At 40.5% G+C, this 10401-nt stretch overlaps 1 long non-coding RNA gene across 1 annotated transcript in view; it reads right to left on the bottom strand.

Annotated features, from left to right (window-relative positions):
• Positions 1–2277: 2277 nt before the first annotated feature.
• LOC144013484 (uncharacterized) overlaps positions 2278–10401 on the bottom strand; it is a 75280-nt gene continuing 67156 nt past the window's right edge. The window contains exon 4 of the long non-coding RNA XR_013282259.1: positions 2278–3968. This is a non-coding gene — a long non-coding RNA (uncharacterized LOC144013484). The remainder of the gene's footprint in view (positions 3969–10401) is intronic.

Below are 10401 nucleotides of genomic sequence, written 5' to 3'. Positions count from 1 at the left end.
AGGGACAGGGTAACTCTAAAATGTTACAGCGGTCAATCCCAAAAGCTAAATCAAAAAAAAAAAAAAAATAATTCAAACAAAAAAATTTTTTTTTTTTTTGAAGTCGAGTTAAAAGTTGAAATTAAAATTAAATTAAATAAACAATAAAACAGAAAAAGGGGGAAATAAACTTAAAAGGGGTTAATAGTCTTAGTCAAATGACTGGTTACAGTGTCAGTACAGTTTCATGCAAATGTCCTGTGGACGGGGTTTTTGGGACACAAAACTGCAGAACTATACAGAAATATTAGAGCTGCCTCTCTAATAATAGCTCATTCGAACTCACACCTTCTTATTAACTAGACACAACCGAAGAACAAAAACAAAAGAACAAACAAAAACAACAAAGTTAAAAATAATGGATAAAAATGAGAAGAAAACAAATAAAAGGGAAGAAAATAATAATAATAGTACTAGGTCTACCAAACCAACTAAACAAACACAAAACCTGAAATTAAGTGGAATGTTACGTCAAGAATATAGCTAGTTAGCCTAGTATGAAACTGGATAAAAGGGAATACGAAAAAAAAAGAGGAAAAAAAGAAAAACACAATAGTGTAAAAAGTTCCTTTGTATTAATTTGACCCAGCAGTATGTTTTGTTGATGCACCCGTAATTACTCTCACGCTAGGCAGCGTAAAAGGCTAGAATGCGGTCAGCTATTACTATAATCCTTAAACGCAAACAGTCAATTAAGCCTACAACTGCGTTTAATCGGACGTGGATAAATTTTTTATTATCCTTGTGTACTAACGGTGACGACACTCACTAAGTACAACGCTCGACACGGAAAACAATTCAAAAAGCAATGTGAAGTGACATTGAATCAGAATTATCGCGGAGCAAGGACCACCGGCGTTAAAGCAGCAGTGGGGGGGTCAGTTGTCTATTGACAGCTCAAACGCTGTCTGACAGCTGACAACCTGCGAGACCCGCTCCCTTTCGGGGCGTCTACAGGCGTGGCTCAAACTCGCCAATGAGAAGGGAGGGGGAGGTACTCAACCACGCCTCCACGAGCCACACAGCTCTTCACAAGGACTATGGCGCCACCTTGTGGAAATGCGTACACGGTACAGGTAAGCAGCTAACGTCTTAGCGCTCTGTTAATCCGCTCGCCACGAGCTGAAACTTTGAGTCGGCGGCTACAAAAGCTCAGTCACGACTCAAACTTCTCCCACAAGCTAGGTGTAGGAGGAACACGGGGAAAGTGACTCGGACGTCGTTTACGTTGCTCGCGGTTAGCTACTCCGAAGCACGTAACTCGAGTCGGGTCAACGCGACGCACGTAGGCTGTCACGTGACTTCCCACAATTTCCGGAAACACAACAACACAAAGACAAACAACTTCAAATTCAGCCAGCTGAAATTTAAAAGTTGCACAACTCGAGTTCTATCACGTACGTTTTCAAATACAAGCCACTATTTTTTCAAACGGTGACCGGCTCTTACTTTTATTCCAACAATCAATCCCGTTACTCTCGTTTACTTATAGCACGTCACTCCGTGGTAACACACGCAAGATGGCGGCTAACCAGACGCTCGATTCAAAGCTGAAGGGGAAAGTCAGTGCAGTTCTATGTAAGAAGAAATGTTTACCTTTTTGCACAGAGACAAATGATTAGGTACACTACGTGAAATGCGTTTTACTTTTCACGTCCAAAGTCTTGTGTTTTCGAGTGGATCTTCTTATGTTTTGTAGCCTCACACGGCCGGCACCATTATGTAGCGATAATTGGGTCGTCTTTTGGACGAATTAATAATCTGGACGTTACAGAGGTAAATTGTATTTACCTCGATAACCTCTGGGGCACCACGTTGAATTTGCTTGTTAACAGGAGCAAACAACGACCAAAATCCTTCTTTCATCAGTCATTGATAATCTAAAGTCGCCACACTCGATATTCAGTGGTTCGTTGTACTAACAAAAGAATAATAATCCACTCGGAAACACAGATGACTTAGGCGGAATACAGTTCATAAAACATGCATTTATTCACGATTGCTACACTACAGAATCAAAATACTGCCTAACTATTCTACCGTCAGAAGAAAAGAAATAAAATAAAGCGAATGAAAATAAGGAAGGAATGCGAATGAATAAAGAAACAGGGAAAAGAGAAAATTTGACCTGCCAGATTTGTGAGGTTTCAAACGTAAGTGGCACACAGTGGATACGCCGAGGTAGAAATCAAGCGCACTTACGAGCCTTAGAGTTGCGTAGCAACAAACAGAAGTGGCGGCCTTTTTGACAAGGGGAAAAAAATAGTCAATGTTCGTTGAAAAAGGCAAGAAAAAAAATAAAAAGAAAAATTATTCCACAGGTGAGCACGGGGAAGCCGCAAAGGGGCCTGGCGTCGTTGCGCGGCTCGTGCCTTGATTGGTCGGCGATCCGGCGAGGTTGATCCTCGCCGAGGTTGGTTCTGCTGGGCAGCTGTCCGAGCTCAGGTGTTGCAGCTCGGTCAGTACGCGCCTGCGTACGGGGAAGGCCAGCCGTTGGAGGTGAGCTAGCACCGCGGCGGGGCACCACCGACTAGCAGTTGAGGTGCTGAGCGGCTGAGGTGCGCAACCTTGAGTCCGGGGTACGTTGCAAGTGTACCCCGGGGCCGCGAAGGTCGGGCGGGTAAGCACCGATAGTGGAACAAAAAAAAATAAACAAAAAAAACCAAAAGAGTCTTTAGTCAGCGTTGCAGTTTGCACTTGCTTTGGCGTGGCGTGGCGCGAGGATCCGATCTCGTTAACGGATCCTGCCAGGAAAGAAAAAGCCACGTGGTTTGCAAGTTTCTTAGACAAAAGAGTTCGAGCAGCCTGGCTGGCCCACTTGCAAGTCGGGCCAGAGTTTTTGGAAGAGGCTTGTGAGAGCAGGAACAGGCAAGAGAGCAGGAGGGCAAAAGAGAGAGAACGGGCAGTGGTCTGCTCGTGTTTTTATAGTCTCTGGGTGGGGCGAGCAGGTGAAGGCACACCCTTCTGTTCGCTCGCGCAGACTCTCAGAGGAAAATTATTAAAAAGATTAATAATTTGGCATTAGATTTGGTCAGTCTGGCAAATCAGTTTTCCCACACAACCCGTTTAACACACATTGTAATTAATGCATCATAAACTAACTTGTGAGGTAACTTCTACTTGTCTAATCTGACTGAACTGAGAGACATTGATTATCTTTCATTCTTTATGGAGTACACATGAAATAGGATGTTCATACACACAAAGATATAACATGAATCATTCGTAGTTCAGTTGTCTGTCAAGAATTATCATGATATAAATGTGTAAAATGCGGTTACTTATGTGAATTGTCACTAAGGATAGTTCCAAGTTTCGCCACTTGGAGGTGTTGTTGCTCCATCTAGACGTTCCAGGAAGGGCGAGGCGCCAGAGTATCCTTTTGTGATTGATAAGAAGTCATGAACATTCCTTTGATCGGTCATTTGTGTATTCCAAACCATTGGAGCCATTTGTTCGGGCTCCGAGCAGACTGCTGGAAATACACTCCTTTGGCAGACGCATAAATTCCTTTGTCACCTGGTCAGCGGCTTCAAAAGAGTTTTGTTGGTGGCAAGGACCACCTGTAGAGCTGACCAGGCTGGATCCTGTCTGGGCATTGGCATATTCATGCACTGCAGAGAATTTGCTTCAAGAGAAGCAAACTAAAAAAAAATTAGAGGGTGGAATGGACCTAGGCAATAGTTGTTACAACAACGATCACAGTTGTGGGTGCAATGTGGTCTCCAATTGCCCACATCACATGCGCGGCCGACTGCATCATCCACAATTTACCTGTACAAACTCACTTTACTCATAACAATCTCATGCGTGGGCCCCCCAGCGAGTCAACTTCTGCTCCTGCTGGTTTGAATGAAGGGAGCCGCTTCAATTGGCTGGGAGTTGGCTGTGTTCCATCACATATTGGTGCAAAATGGCCTCTTCTATCCCTTTAAAAGAAGAGTAAAAACAGTGATCAAGCTTGACAAAGATAAATAGAAAGTAAGAACATTGATAGAGTTATGTTGTGGAGGAAAACATCAAGCAGGGCGAATGCCATCAGTCAGTGAAATATTATACCCTCTGGCGTCGGCACCTAAAGAAAACATCACTGTTCATGGGTGTCAAGTTGAGATGGACGATGAGACACTCGCTCGGTGTGACAGCGAGAGAGAGCGAGTGAAAGAGTGAGCGGGTGTGCGCGCGTGTGTGTTAAAAGGAGAATGAAATGCTGTTTGATACATCACAGGCACAAAAGCAAAGGCTCAGTGTGAAATCGTCGCAAACTGCCCACTGAGCAACCCCCTGTGTGGATGTACGAAGACAGGCACAGGCTTCAGCAGAAGCAATCAACACCATCATGATCATGCGCTGCGGTGACAAGTTAATTATGGTGAAGTTTTACAAGGAAGGGTGAATATATATATATATATATATATATATATATATATATATATATATATATATATATATATATATATATATATATATATATATATAGTAGTTCAATCAATCCCATTGGACTCAAGTAAATACTTACAATATGTCCAGTATAATTATTATTATTTTATTTTTTTTTTCAAAAGTGAAATAATGTTATGCAACTGTATGTCACATTGTCACTGATACACGCTTGCAATATGTGGCAATGAAACCATTGGCATTCTGGAAAATTTTCAATTCAATTCTAAATTTTAATTTCATAAAAAAAAAAGAAAAAAAAAGAAATGAAATGGCACAGAAAGAAGTGAAATTTATATCTTCCTCCAATCACAAAATAAATTAAAAATATAATAATAATAATAATAATAATAATAATAATCGACACAAAATAAATGACAGTAAGTCAAGCCAGGCTGAAAAAATAAACTGTTTCGCTGTTTCTGTTCCTTTTATTGTATTTAAGGATAGACTTGCAAAGATGGTGCAACTGATTTTGTTGCCATTCTCATTCTAAAGTATTTCCACATGCTTTTTAGCATACGGCCGTATGCTAAAAGCAGTATGCGGTACTGCTACTGCCGCCAATGTCTGGCTGTAAAGCTGGTTTCAAACTTTTTTGGATGTCGGTGCCTGTTGTATCATTAAATTTCAGTGATGAATGAAGTTCACAGCATCGCTGCCTTCTTTCTTGCCCCAGTCCCGTGGTCCCACTGGAATAAATCTTTTAATACTAGCTGTGATCAGACGAGCCGTAGCTCGTGTTGTGAGCTAACCGCTTTGCTCATCCACAGCCATTTTTCTTAGTACCCTCCGACCTGCACAGACGTACGAATGCTGCTTTGTTGACCGGGCAATTTGCTGCTCCACAGAGCAATATTATCTGGCCAATTATCTTAGGCAAGAGACGGTCTGACGGGTGCATCCAAAAAACTTGTCAGATTAGAATGCCCTAAAAACACATGATTAGTCTACGTTTAGTCCAATTCAAGCATTAAAAGGGAAGTTAACCCAAAAATATTCTTTACAATAATATGCTCAATGCAGCCCTGCTAGTCTAAACACGGAATTCTGATTAATATCGCATTTGTGGAATGTCAATTAAGCAGCAAAATCCAGCAGTTTTTATCCATCCGGCGGCCATTTTGCCACTTGTTTTCGATTGAAAATGACACCACAGTTGCTCTGGGCTCAGGTAACAACATATCACAGCTCAGCTTCAGAAAACAGACTCGTGTTTTAAAATCTCTAAATAATCAAAATCAAATGCCTGATCAAAATCAAAAGTGAGTATATTTTTAGAATGTTTGTGTGTGATTCTAATAAATACATGTGTTTGGCCAAGAAAGGCGGGGCTTAGAAAGTAAAGTGCATGGATTAAAACAGGGGTGTCCAAACTTTTTCATTTGAGGGCCACATACAGAAAATCAGAAGGACGCAAGGGCCACGTAATGTTATGAAGAGAAATTGTGTTTAGTCCTAAAAATTGTACAAATAAATTAATTGTTCTTTTGCATATTTAGAAAAATGCTACAGTATATAAACCAATTTATTTGTAATATGGCAGTAGGGTTATTATAGTTTTGGAATTTTTCATTTTAGTTAGTTTTTATTAGTTTTCAGGGTGGTTCTGTTAGTTTTTATTAGTTTAGTTCTTTAAAAAATGCTTAGTTTCAGTTTAGTTTGTTAGTTTCAGTATTAGTATTAGTTGTTTTTTTTTTTGTTTTTTTTTTAAATGTGTATTACTTGTGTGCAATATTAAAAAAAAAACAGCATGGGCGCAACGTCATCTTTTGGTGCTTTTCTATTGGCTGCTGCAAGATGACGTGACTTCTGTGTGACATACTTTCAAATGTCATTATTCCAGTTTATATCAAAATAAATCTACTAAAAATCACATTTCAAATCATCGCCAAAGGCTCATGCATTAAATTGATTACCAAAGACTAAAACAAAGGACGTTTGCTATAATTATAGTTAGTTTTAGTTAGTTTTGTAAACATAAAATGTAGTTTTGAGTTAGTTTTCGTTTTTTTTTTTTTTTAAAAAAGGATTTTCTTTTTTCTTTTTTTTGGTAACAATGTTGTTTTTTTATTTTTTATTTTAGTTTCAGTTTTTTTTTATTTTTTTTATTAGTTTTAGTGAACTAAAATAACCTTTAATGGCACCAGTTTTTGGATAACCTCCCTTCTTACATTGACCATCTCCAAACATTTTTGTTTTGTTTATTTTATTTGAACTGAGTCAAATGCCATGCCACTGAAAAATGGACAGTGGGCCTCAAATGGCCCCCGGGCCGTAGTTTGGACACCCCTGGATTAAAATAACCAAGAATAGTTTGGGACAGGAAAGGACAGGTTTGGAATGTGTCTCCAACCATCCACTTTTCAAGAATAGAGTTGTGTCAAACTGCAGCCTATCCCAGCTAACTTTGGGCGATATGCAGACTACACGCTCGACAGGTCACCAGTCACAAAGCACACAGATAACCATCCACACCATCAATGAGTGGGAACTGAACACAGGCAAGAACTATACTATACCATCAGTGACCAAGGTTCAAACAAGAAACTATTTTTCATTATCTGGCAGCCTATCCACTTTTTTTCCATACAAGCATCTGCTACCTTATTCCTGGCACGTTTCTCCTCTCTGGGCAAATGTTGTATTAGTCCAAGGTGCCATCAATCACCCCCCGTGATGCAGCGTAACATTGTGTTAGTCCTCCACAGCCCCTCCCCTTTTGTTGTTCTCTTGTTGAGAGTGCGTCTGTGTCATTTCATTTGTTGTTTCAGTCAGTGACCCTACAGACTCCCAGTGTACTTCTCCCTGTGAAGCTTGTCATTTGTTGCCCCAGTCTCTGCCATTTTTCGTGCTCCCAGACATGCTCCCATAAGGGGCTGACATTTTGAGAGATATTTGGTCTGGATGGATACATTTATTTAGTCATATCACAAATTGTTACGTTCCTGCCCAATACCTTACTTTATACTCAACATTTTGTCAGTTGTGTGAGTGCTGAATGACAACCACGCATTCTAATGCTATAATAACAATTTATCCACATATTATTCTTCTATTTCATCAATTTATAATGACAACATTATTATTCCACAAAGGTGAACCAGAGAACAAAAATGTGGTCCTCATGTAAAAGTGCAATTATGTTTTCTAAAGCCCCATATCTATTAATTGTGAAATGTTAGTTGACACAAGAGTAGATCATCCAAATGATGCTTGCAGCATTAGAAATCATTTTTGAGTGTTTTGGGATTTCTATGATTTGTTGTGATGTCATATACTTAAAGGGATTCTTTACTTATTTAGCCATTTTTGGCAGTCAAACAATATTTCGCCTATAATAAATGTTAGATTTTCATTATTTTTCATGTTTAATTAGTACCTTTAAAAACACATTTTGCAACTTTCTGTTGAGTGAAAATGACATCACAAGGACTCAGGTAACCAATCACAGCTCAACTTGTGAATGTCACATGACCAAACCTAGAAAACAGGCGAGCTGTGATTGGTTACCTGAGCCCTTGTGATGTCATTTTCAGTCGACAGCAAGTTGCAAAATGTGTTTTTAAAGGTACTAATTGTACATGAAAAATAATGAAAGTATCAAATTAATTATAGACAACATAATAATTAAATATTTAATCAAAGACAGTGGAATCCTCCTAATTTTTAGTCTGCCTTGAATGTACCCATTTGTTCCTTTTATCACTTGTGTTTTCACACCCTCTCTAACTACCAAGCTGATGGCCGGCCAATGTTGTCAAATTACGGTTGAGCATCCCGTGACAGTGCGCACAGTGCACGATTACTATTTACAAGCAGGTGACATGTTTTAAAATATGATAGCTGAGTGATGTGAATAGAAAAAAAAAAAAAAATGACCCTAGACTGTGAGTAACAGAAGCTATACATCAAGCAAGATGGGGAGAAATTATCACGCTCCATGGAGCCCCCAAGGTGACATGGTAGAAAAAAAAAAAAAGCTTTGCGTTCCCTCGCAAAGTTGTTGTTCTTTTCGCCTACCATGTCACCTTAGGTGCGCCGTAAACACTTCCGGGTCATCTTCCATGTGACCAAAAGCGACGTGTAAACAAAGCAGTGGAAAAATACATGCTCCATCCTATCTCGCTTTGGGAAAGCTTCCCCACTGCTTTGTTTCATGTTTACAAACGTTCCGTCGTCGTCGCTTTTGGTCACATAGAAGATGACCCGGAAGTGTTTACAGCGCAGCTAAGGTAACATGGTAGGCGAAAAAAACAACTTTGCGTTCCCTCGCAAAACAACTTTGCGTGTTCACAATCTTTGTGAGGGAACGCAAAGTTGTTTTTTTTTTTTTTTTCTACCATGGCACCTTAGGGGCTCCGTATTGTCCAGGTGTGCCTCATTATCATTATTATTTTGCAGTATATCCGGTGTGGATTGGGTGCAGGAAGGTGGCCTGGCTCAAGATTGGCACATTTGTTGCTGGTTGCTAAGCAAGTCCAAGTTTGGACATGAAGTAGGATGCAGCCTTGCTATATATTTGTCACTGTTACAATGACAAGCCCTGGTTTTACTTTGACTGGGATGCCGGAACAGGAAATAGGGAATGTGTCTTATCAAGGCATGTCAGGATCTTGGGGACTTCAGGCTTTCTGTAAGTTACACTATTTTCCGCACTATAAGGCGCACCTAAAAGCCTTCAATTTTTTCAAAAGCTGACCATGCGCCTTATAATCCAGTGCGCCTTATATATGGATCAATATTGAGCCGCAAAAGGTCTCGCTGTCAAGACGCTATCGGTGACCCTGCACGATCGGTGACGCGCATACGGAGAAGATCCCGCCATCTTGGATCGCTAGCTAACACTCATAATTTACCTCAGAGAAAATAATAAAACTGCTGTTTATTCATTTTGGGAGTGAATGGAGTTGTCAGGAAGCTGGTTTGTAATCTATTAATAAAGTTTGACTGACCTATCTGACTGTTTTGTTGACATTCCCTTTAGCGCAGCACCATCTACTGGATGCATAATGTAACCCCAGCCTCTACTGTAGCGCCTTATATATGGAAAAAGTTTTAAAATATGTCATTCATTGAAGGTGCGCCTTATAGTGCGGAAAATACGGTATTTTCACTACAACACAGGCAGCATGTCTCGCATCTTCTTCCTCCAGCACCATCTCTCCTATTGAATGCACTCTCCGGCGTCACTGCAGGGCCGCACTTTGTCTCAAGGTGATTCTCAATTGATTCTGTGTTCCCGAGCTCACGTGGCAGTGAGGCCAGTTTTTAATGCTTTGCTGCCTGAGGGATCGTGCCACGGGATATGTTGCCTGTTAAGTGACTGTCCGTTAACTACTTTGAAAATGCTTTCATGTGATACACAGAGGGCACCATCGGGATACGTTACAGATTTAAACAGCACCGGAAAATGTCTGACTCACTTTATGGTGCATGGCATGGTGGAGGGAGGGGAAGTGATTTCACACAGCTCTGGCTTGACTTAGATTGACTTCCTGTTACAGTATCGTGTTGATACCCTCCCTCCTACTGATTTTTACATCATCTCACATGGCTGCCAATAAATTGTATGTTGTTTGAAAAATTGTATGTGTGGTTTACGCATGATTTTACCTCTGATTATAATCCTTGTGGTCCGCTACTCATAGGTCCCACCATTATGTGCAAGCCGTGCAATTAAGTCATGAAGGAGAAACACCTCAATTGGCAGTTTACCTCCTCAATTACCAACATAATCCAAGTGACACACGGGTAATAAGATAAGCAAATAAAGGGTGCTTGGGCTAAGTGCTGACAACAAGGCACTCTTGGTGATAACTAAACGGCACGGCACACTTTGGGAGATGGGGAAACAGTTGGCACCAATCGTTGAGCACGCCTGCCAATGTTGCCTGCATGCAGCCAGCATGAAATCTGAAT

The sequence above is a fragment of the Festucalex cinctus genome, chromosome 2 (genome assembly GCF_051991245.1).
Source record: "Festucalex cinctus isolate MCC-2025b chromosome 2, RoL_Fcin_1.0, whole genome shotgun sequence".
NCBI classification, from domain to species: domain Eukaryota; kingdom Metazoa; phylum Chordata; class Actinopteri; order Syngnathiformes; family Syngnathidae; genus Festucalex; species Festucalex cinctus.
This window is presented reverse-complemented; position numbering and strand designations above follow the sequence as displayed.